This window comes from Otolemur garnettii, unplaced genomic scaffold (assembly GCF_000181295.1).
Source record: "Otolemur garnettii isolate 467f Iridium unplaced genomic scaffold, OtoGar3 scaffold00079, whole genome shotgun sequence".
NCBI lineage: Eukaryota > Metazoa > Chordata > Mammalia > Primates > Galagidae > Otolemur > Otolemur garnettii.
In genome coordinates this window covers 6,139,497-6,148,037 of record NW_003852474.1, presented here as the reverse complement: position 1 = coordinate 6,148,037, position 8,541 = coordinate 6,139,497, and positions in this window count along the sequence as shown.

The following is an 8,541-nucleotide window of genomic DNA, read 5'->3' as shown; positions in this document are numbered from 1 at the left end:
AGCCAGACACCTAAGGGCCACTCCACTCACATGAGGTATTTAGGATGGTCAGAGGCATAGAGACAGAAGGTAGGTGGTGGTTAGCAGGGGCTGGGGCGGGGTGGGCGCGCACGAGTGAGGACGGGGATCTAGTGTTTAATGGATATGGTGTCAGTTTGGGAAGATGAGTTGTGGACATGGATGGTGGCAATGTGCAGTGTGAGTGTACTGAATGCCACTTAAAAATGGTTCAAATGGTAAATTTTGTTTATTTTGTTTTTTGGGGGGTTTTAAAAAGTCTACCCCTAAAGTACGTACACACAGATCTGAGAACCACTCCCGGCAGTAGGGCAGGGAACTATTGAACAAAGGCAAAAAGTGCCAACTGCCTCCCATGTGCCACACCAAGGTACAGAAGCTGGGGTATGCCAGAGGTCCCCAGGGCCAGCACCCTCCCTTCACAGGGATGCCATCGTTGGGGCTGAGGGTCCAGGGCAGTGCCAGGAGAGAGATCATAGGACATTCATCCGGGAAACTGAGCCCTGAAGTTTGCAGAGGTCATTGGAGCTTACCCAGATGACATTTGGGGAGCTGTGCCAGGGGTCATCCTGGGCCTAATTCTTTAGTTTGGTGTGTATGTATGGGGAGTGCAGGTGAGTGGGAATGACTCCGAGTCAACAAGTTATGAGGCTGCTCTTTGCTGTATTTTATTTTCTTAGACAAATTTCCTTGTTCAGGGCTGGCTGCTTTAAAAAGCAGCATCCTGTAGGGGACCATTGACCCTACATCGTCCTCTGACAGGCCAGGAGTCCATGGAAACCTCACCTCTTGCCTGGAGCACATTGGTCAGATTGTAAGGCCAACTGTGTGGGTAACAAGCAAAGTGGCAGTAGCTGGTTTCAAGCAGAGGCAAGAGACTCTGCGAATAAGGGACAGCAGAATGGCCACTGATTGGAGAGATAGCAGGAAGGAAGAAGGAAGGGATAGTGGGATAGAGCCATGGGGAAGGACCCCCTATAGATGCTCTGCCTGGAACCCTGTGGGGCACCTTGCTCTGACTTGCTTTGCCCTGAGCGCTCAAGTCCTGGGCCTCCCACAGTGTGGGAGTGGCATAATTCACTTCTTCTCAGTGGCCCAAAGAAGCTGGGGGTGTGCCTCCTCTCCTTTCCTCATGCTGGTCCTGCAGCCATTCCCTACCACCCAAAAAAACTTCCCAAGACACCCATTCTGTCCACAGAATCTACAAGTGACCAAGAGAAGAGCCCGCTGTTAGGCCTCATTGTGTCATTTGAGGTTGTATTATGTCACGGGTTACATGATATTTGCATATTTTCTAAGCACCAAGCAGGCACTGAAACAGAACTTGGGAGTACAATAGGGATGCCATGACCCTCTGGTTGACCAGTGGTCTCTTTGCTAGTTATTGCATGCAATGTTAGACGCTATGAAGTGCAAATACTATCTGGTCTTGGCCAAGAGCTGTTGAGGCCTATTGCTGAAGGAGTCTAGAAATGGGGCCGTAAGGTCAATATCACACCCTCCATCCAAAGGGGCTATTAATTTCATCTACTACAGGTAACAGCTGGTGTCCTTAGTTTGACCAGCCAAATTGTAGCTCAGACTCCAAGTAGTTACATGCTAATAGAATGACGCTCTTAGAAGATTTATTCCCAGCTTCTGCCTTTCCAGTGTGCTAAGTGTGCAAAGGACATTTACTGCTGCACATGACTCTCTTACTCACAGCATAATTGAAGCTTTCATTTGAGTTGAACATATAGCCACATAATTCCTTAAGTGGAATTAGGTATAAAATCCATTGTCTTTTCAAAGAATGTTTAATTAAGTGACATAACAAAAAACTTTGTTCTGCAGCATTCACTGATGAGACAAGCAGACCTGTGCATGTGACCTGAAAGTCCAGCCTCTCTCTACCTCCAGGTTCAGCATCTTTAATATCTAATGCTGTTTCAAGGAAAATAAATCTTAAGGTTCATATTAAATAAAATTCCAATTCTTTATGTCACATTTTATGCACACCAAGCTTTTTCTCCCCCGGCCGGAGAATACATCTCTTCTAACTGCACAGTGACTTCTTTTGCCTACTTCTGTCTCGTTGGTTTCATGCTTACCCAATTAGTCTCATTTCACCTTGTAAAAGGACACCAGCTGTGCCTTATCCTTGCACAAAGCCATCCCTGATCAGGGTGCCTAATTTCATCCAATTCTTGCAATTATTCACATTCTGTGGATGTACCCAGGTGTCTCCAGGCAATAGATGTATTTTTAAATACAGCTAATGAGCATAATGCATGGGGTCCAGAAAGCACAATGTACCCAACATCTGCACAGAGCACGACAGGGAAGAGACGATTGTAACCTGCAAGATACTTCCTAAGATCCATGGGCTCTAAACCAGTAAGCTGTGGAGAGTTTCAAACTACATTGGAGCAACATGGTCTCATGGAGAGATTTCAAATTACTATCCTATGTTACAGTTTTCCTTGTTCCACACTCACCTTTTGAGTATCTGGCTCTTTGCTCACTTGAAATCATTGGGACCATCACATTCACCAGAAGGCACAGAATGGGAACACCTAATGCCATGTGGTCTTCTCCTCCATTTCTTGATCTAAAATCCACGATGTGAAGATATCTCAGTGCTACAGAGGATGTTTTCTCCTTTTTGGGGAGGTCACAGAGAAGGCTGGCCACATGTGCAGGAGCGTTATCTGCAGAGGAACTCGGAGAATGTGAGGAATGAAAAGGAACGGACTTCATTTGTCACAGGCTCTCGGTAAGTTGTAATTTGTAGAGCAGGGCATTCAGACTCCTTTGTTCCATTAAAAGTGGGGCTTTTCTGGAAGTCTGATAGAAAACCAAGCAAAACCAAAATGAAACGTGGTTTCCTTTTCTGCAGAGGATTAGCAGAAATTGAGTTAGTCATCTTGTTAAAGCTGTCATGTAAGCAAAATGGGCAGTTAGGGGGGCACTTTTCCAAATCATAATTGTGTATGAAAGCGTAACTCTTAACCCTAATTTACTATGTCATTTTCCAAAAGAATGGGATAAGGAACGCTAAAGCAATGACTTTGGATTGGTGTAAATACAGCGTTCAAGATTTTTACTAGCATGGAGGAATTATTTTATAAAAGCAGTTTTAACGTGATCGCTTTAGCTGACTTTCTAGTGTGACAAACCATCTTTCTTCAGAGTGCATACATGTATTATTGTTCAGTAGAAAACGTTCTGGAACAGCTGCTTGCTGCCAGCCGTTCTGCATGGAGTTATTTGCTGATACTAGTCCCATTATGAAATGAATTTCACTGCAGCATCCCAGACAAAGTACACGCTTGACACATCCCAAAGACAAGCAGCTGACCTTTCAATTGGTCACGTGCCCCTCCCTCTGCTAATTTGCCAATGGAATTCCCCTACAGAGAGGAGCCAAGAGGATGCTTTATGACGAGCAGCTGCCCGAGAGCTTGGCTAGAGAACAAAAGAAAACACACCCCAAGCGTTGGCTAAAGAGTGCTGAAGTACATTGGGCATTAAAAGAAAAAAAATTGTTAAACTAAATCTCACTATACGAAAAGAAGCACGTCCACACCTGGGTTAAAAACCTCTATGATCCTACAAAGCCCATGCAAGATGCCAATAGTTGTCAGTATTGTCTTTTACAAAAATAATTTTCATATGTTGCCACCAGGCCAGAACCCTAAAAGCTCCCCCAGCCCCTGTCAGCTGCTTCTGCCTGCCGGCCTACCTCTGATGGTTCCTCGGCCACACCACTCAATTTGACAACTCTTCTTAGAACCCGGCACGGGAACTAGATGAGCCAAGAGAAGCTGAGATGAGAGGCCGAGTGGGGAGAGCTGGAGGGTGAAGCTGCCTGAGGACGTCCTGGCTCCCCTAGCGCAGCTGTCCCTCCTTACGTGGAGTTTTGCAGGAGTCCTCTGTGCCCCGCCCTCTGACAAACCACCTTTCACCTGAGCTGTTTTCAGCAGGTTTCCCTTTCTTCTTCTTTTTTTTTTTTTTTTGAATGTTTTAAAAAATTATTTTATTTTTTAATTAATAATTTTTTTGAGACAGAGTCTCACTCTGTCACCCTGGGGAGAGGGCCATGGCATCATAGCTCGCAGCAGCCTCAGACTCCTGGGTTTAAGTGATCCTCTGGAAGTGACCTTCCTGAAAGATATTTGGTGTGTCATGGCTCAGAGGGCACAGTTAGAGCTGGGCCATTCACTCGACAAATATTTAGGGAGCACCTGTGTGAGCTACATCTCTGCCTAGGGGTTAGGGAGACCTCAGGAAGCACAAGTTGCCATGGTCCCTGCCCTCGTGGTAGCCACAGCATGAACAGGGCTATCCTGAAACTTCTGTAAACGAGAACTCATTAGACGGTGGTGGAGGGATCTGGCTAGGAACCTTGTCAGAGTGACTTTGTAGCTGAGGACCACACCATTCCTGTTGTCAGGGATCACAGGCAAGTCACAGCCGGACCTCAGGGTCCATAGAGCCCAAATGAAGCAGAGTGAACAAGTCCTCCAGGGAAAGTGACTCAGGCCACCCCATGACCTATCACACATATGGCTATGGCTGCTACTACAGTGACCAATGCCCAGGAGGACTAGGGCATTGCTTCCAAGTCTAGGGGGCCAGGGATGAGGGCAGGGCCCAAGAAGGGACCCTCATGGGTAGAGATTGCCTGTTGCCCTTAGGCAGCTGCTGCTCGGTCTCTTTTCCACTGGGAAGAGTACCCTGGCTTGACCTATGAATTATATTGTCTTCCCATATGGTCGGTCACCCCCTTTCCCCACATGCTTTGGGGCTGTCTTGGAGAAAGGCGGGGGAGGGAAATGAACTGAGAGGTAAGTCATGTTTACCAAGGAGACTGGGCATGATCTCAGAGGCCTGCCTGAGTCAGGACACCGGGCTGACTCTAGTAGATCAGACTCACATTTATATCCCCCACCCCCCAGTCACCCAGTAAGAGTGAAAGAACATGTCAGTACTTCCTGAGGGTTGGCTAGGGGAATCCGGGAATCCACCACAGGCACTCATTTTAGAGGGAGGAGGAGGAGATTTGAAAAGACCTGAAGAGACTAGAAGTGAGTTTGCATAGTCACATTGCCGGGAAGTGACGGAGCATGTCGGGCCACAGGTGGAAACACTCCTCAGGCAGTCTGAGGGCCAGTTTCTTTGATTGTGACTATGGCTGTGAGAGCTGAAAGAGAGGAAGTTGATGAACTTGGCATATAGTAAATGCTCAACAAACTTGGAACCATTGTCTATTTTACAGTTTTCCTTGAAGAAGAAATACTTAAGATGATGTCAGTTATTTCAAAATTGTAGATATAGTAATAGTATTACAATTATGTCTTATCTCTGTTGGAGCTACATCCCCAAATATTTACAGATGAAATAAAACAATGTCTGAGGTTCGCTTGAAAATACCCCAGCTGGCTGGGGTATGGAGAGAGGCTGGGGCACAGGCCGGTCCTAATGACGGCTGACGCTGCTCTCCACTTTTGTATGTGTTTGAAATTGTCTATGACGAAAAGTTGTAATACATGTATTTTTGAAGCTGTACCCTGGAGAACCATTTAACTCTATTTAACTTAGTGTGTCTGAGTTTATCTACAGAATCCCAACCCCTCCCCAGTCATTAAATAACACTGACAATTGCTTATAAACGTGTCAAAGGGTACTAGATTTCACGGCTCCCAGTTTGGGGAACATTGGTATGAGCTGCCTCACAGAGTAAATCAGACTTTGTCCTGGAAGCTTAGGCTCTGTTGAACAAGACTTTTTAGAGGTTTGACAAAAAGGAAACTTAGTGCCTGCTATGGTTTAAAGTGTTCACTCCAACATTCATGTTGAAAATCCCCAAGGTGATGGTATTAAGAGGTGAGACCTTTGGGAAGAGATTAAGTCCTGAGGGGGTGGGGAGTCTTTCCTCATGAATGGCTTAGTGCCTTAAGAAGGGGATGGAGAGAAGTAGCAGGGCCCCTTTGCCCTTCCATCTTCTGTCCCTTCTGCCATGAGGGGGCCTAGGATTCACCATCTTGGAAGCAGAGACTGGAGCCCTCACCAGAAATTGAACCTGCCAGCACCTGTATCTTGGACTTCACAGCCACTAAAACCATGAGAAATAAATTTCTATTATTAGTAAATGAGCCAGTCTTTGGTACCATGTTATAGCAACACAGATGGACTAAGACGTCTCACGCTTCCTTTGTCCACGTTCCTTCTCTCTTCCCTCCTTCCCTGTCTCCCACCCCTACCTGCCTTGAAAAGAGGAAAGGGCAGCCTCATGCTTATACCTTGCTCACCTGCCCCATGAGAACAGTGTCATGGGCTATGGCTGTGGACACAGTTCGGACCTTTGGGGCTCTGAGTAAAGGCTCATTCCATCTTCTCCTCTCCATAATTGTCAGGTGCGATTTAAGTCAAGTGTTTCTAAGTTAGGTATGGCTCTGTCTAAAAAGGAGACACATAAAGTCCTAAATGTCCATATTTGCCATGTTCGATGCATCCAGTACTCGGAGAGGATGCAAATGTATTTCTCTGCTTCTTCTATTAGCACTTGAATTCATGTTTTAGTGCCCTGAAAACCGCTATGAAACCTGAATACACTTAGCAATTTAGGATTTCCTTGCTCCAGAAGTTTTATTTTTTAAAAATGAAGAGAGTGCAATGACAACCGTTCAAGAAGTATGCCAAGAGTCACAGAATGTTGGTTCACACACACTGACTTTTTCATTTGTCTGCCCACCATATAACTGGCCATATCCCTTTCCGGACCCTTCTGCAGGCCAGCCAAATGCCCCCACCCCCTCTTCTTCATTCTTCCTGACAGAGGCAGGCTTTCCTCTGTCAGTGGGCCCCAGGGACTCTGGGATTCTGGAGTCTTCCATTCCCTCTGCTTCTCAGTTCTTCTTTCCTTCCTGTCTCTCGCTGCGCTCAGGGATGGAAAGAGATCTTCACCTTGGGAAGATAATGCGGATTAGCAGGATAATACTGCTGATGCTACAGACAGTGTTCCTTGATGCAGCTGTTACTACCCTTATATCACATTTGTGCCTAAAATTCACAAAACACTTCATGTCCATAAGCCTCTGGAGTAGATATTTTCATTGTTTTATAGTTTTAAAAAATGGAGTCATCAAGAAGTTGAGCAGTTGGCCCAAGATCATACAGTTGCAATTTGTTTTTGTTTTTGTTTTCAGATAGTCTTGCTCGGTCACCCAAGCTAGGGTGCCGTGCTGTCAGCCTAGCTCACAGCAACCTCAAACTCCTGAGCTCACTCCATCTTCCTGCCTCATCCTCCCAGGTAGCTGGGACTACAGGCACCTGCCACAACACCCACCTAATTTTTCTATTTTTAGTAAGAGACGGAGGTCTCACTCCTGCTCAGGCTAGTCTCAAAATCCTAAGCTCAAGGAATCCTCCTCTCTCGCCTCCCAGATTGCTAGACTTGCAGGTGTGAGACACTGTGCCTGGCCTTTAGCTGTATTTCAGCTAAATCTGTGACCTGCTTAAATTTTCACTATTGCTCAGATTTCTACCACACTCTGGATCCTCAGTTTACCAAAAATGAATACAGTGGCATGGTCACACACCTGAGAAATTCTATTCCTCTCCACAGGTGTAGCCCTATGGCTTCCAATGTTCGTACAGAAATTATTCAGGTTTGAACAATTTCTCTAGCCTCACCCACTCCCCTCCCCTCTGGTCTCTCCGAAGCACAGAACTTGCAGTGGCTTGAGGTGCTGCTTGTCCGTGTGCCTCAGCTTTTGCACCAGCTGCTCTTTCTGTCTGGAATCTCTAGATCTCTTTTCATCCTCTCCTTGTTAAATGCTGCCCAGTTGACTTAACTGACCTCCCTTTATCCTGAAGTCATCCGAGAGATTCCCCTTCCTCAGCCAGTTGAAGTGAGGCCTCCCTGGTGCCCTCCACATCCCTACGCTCACCTCTGTCCTAGCATTGCTCCCGCTGCCTCCAACAGTCTGTGTGCTTGGACTACACAGTGGGCTCAACTGACTGGCATAGTGCTGGGCAGATGCCAGTAGGTGCTGAATGAATGTTTGTTGAATGACTAAAAAAAAGAGAAACACCATCTAAGAACAGACGATAGACCCCTATCATCTCTTCTTAGAGTTGTTACAGATAGAGTTCTGTATTTCTCAAAGGCATCATTTCTTGCACCTTTTGCTTTAGCATCGTAGCTTTGGTGAGGTGGGGGTAGTGTTTTTGTTTGGACCATCCTGAAAGCCATCACTTGAACTTCCTGACTTTGTTGTCTTTGCCACATTGGATTCAGCCTCCCATTAAGAGGCTGGCTGCATTTGATTTCCTCTGCAAGGAAGAAAAACAAAACAAAACAAAAGTCTCAATTTATCACAAAACCCAGCACAGGAAAGCTTGAACAATGGCTCTCAAGCTCAGCTCTTACAGTTACTAAAACTATTTGTCTTATAGGAGGGAAAGAGTTCCTCAAATCCAACAAAGGTGACTCTTCTTCCTGGAGAGAGAAACTGTGCCAGTAACAAGAAGGACATT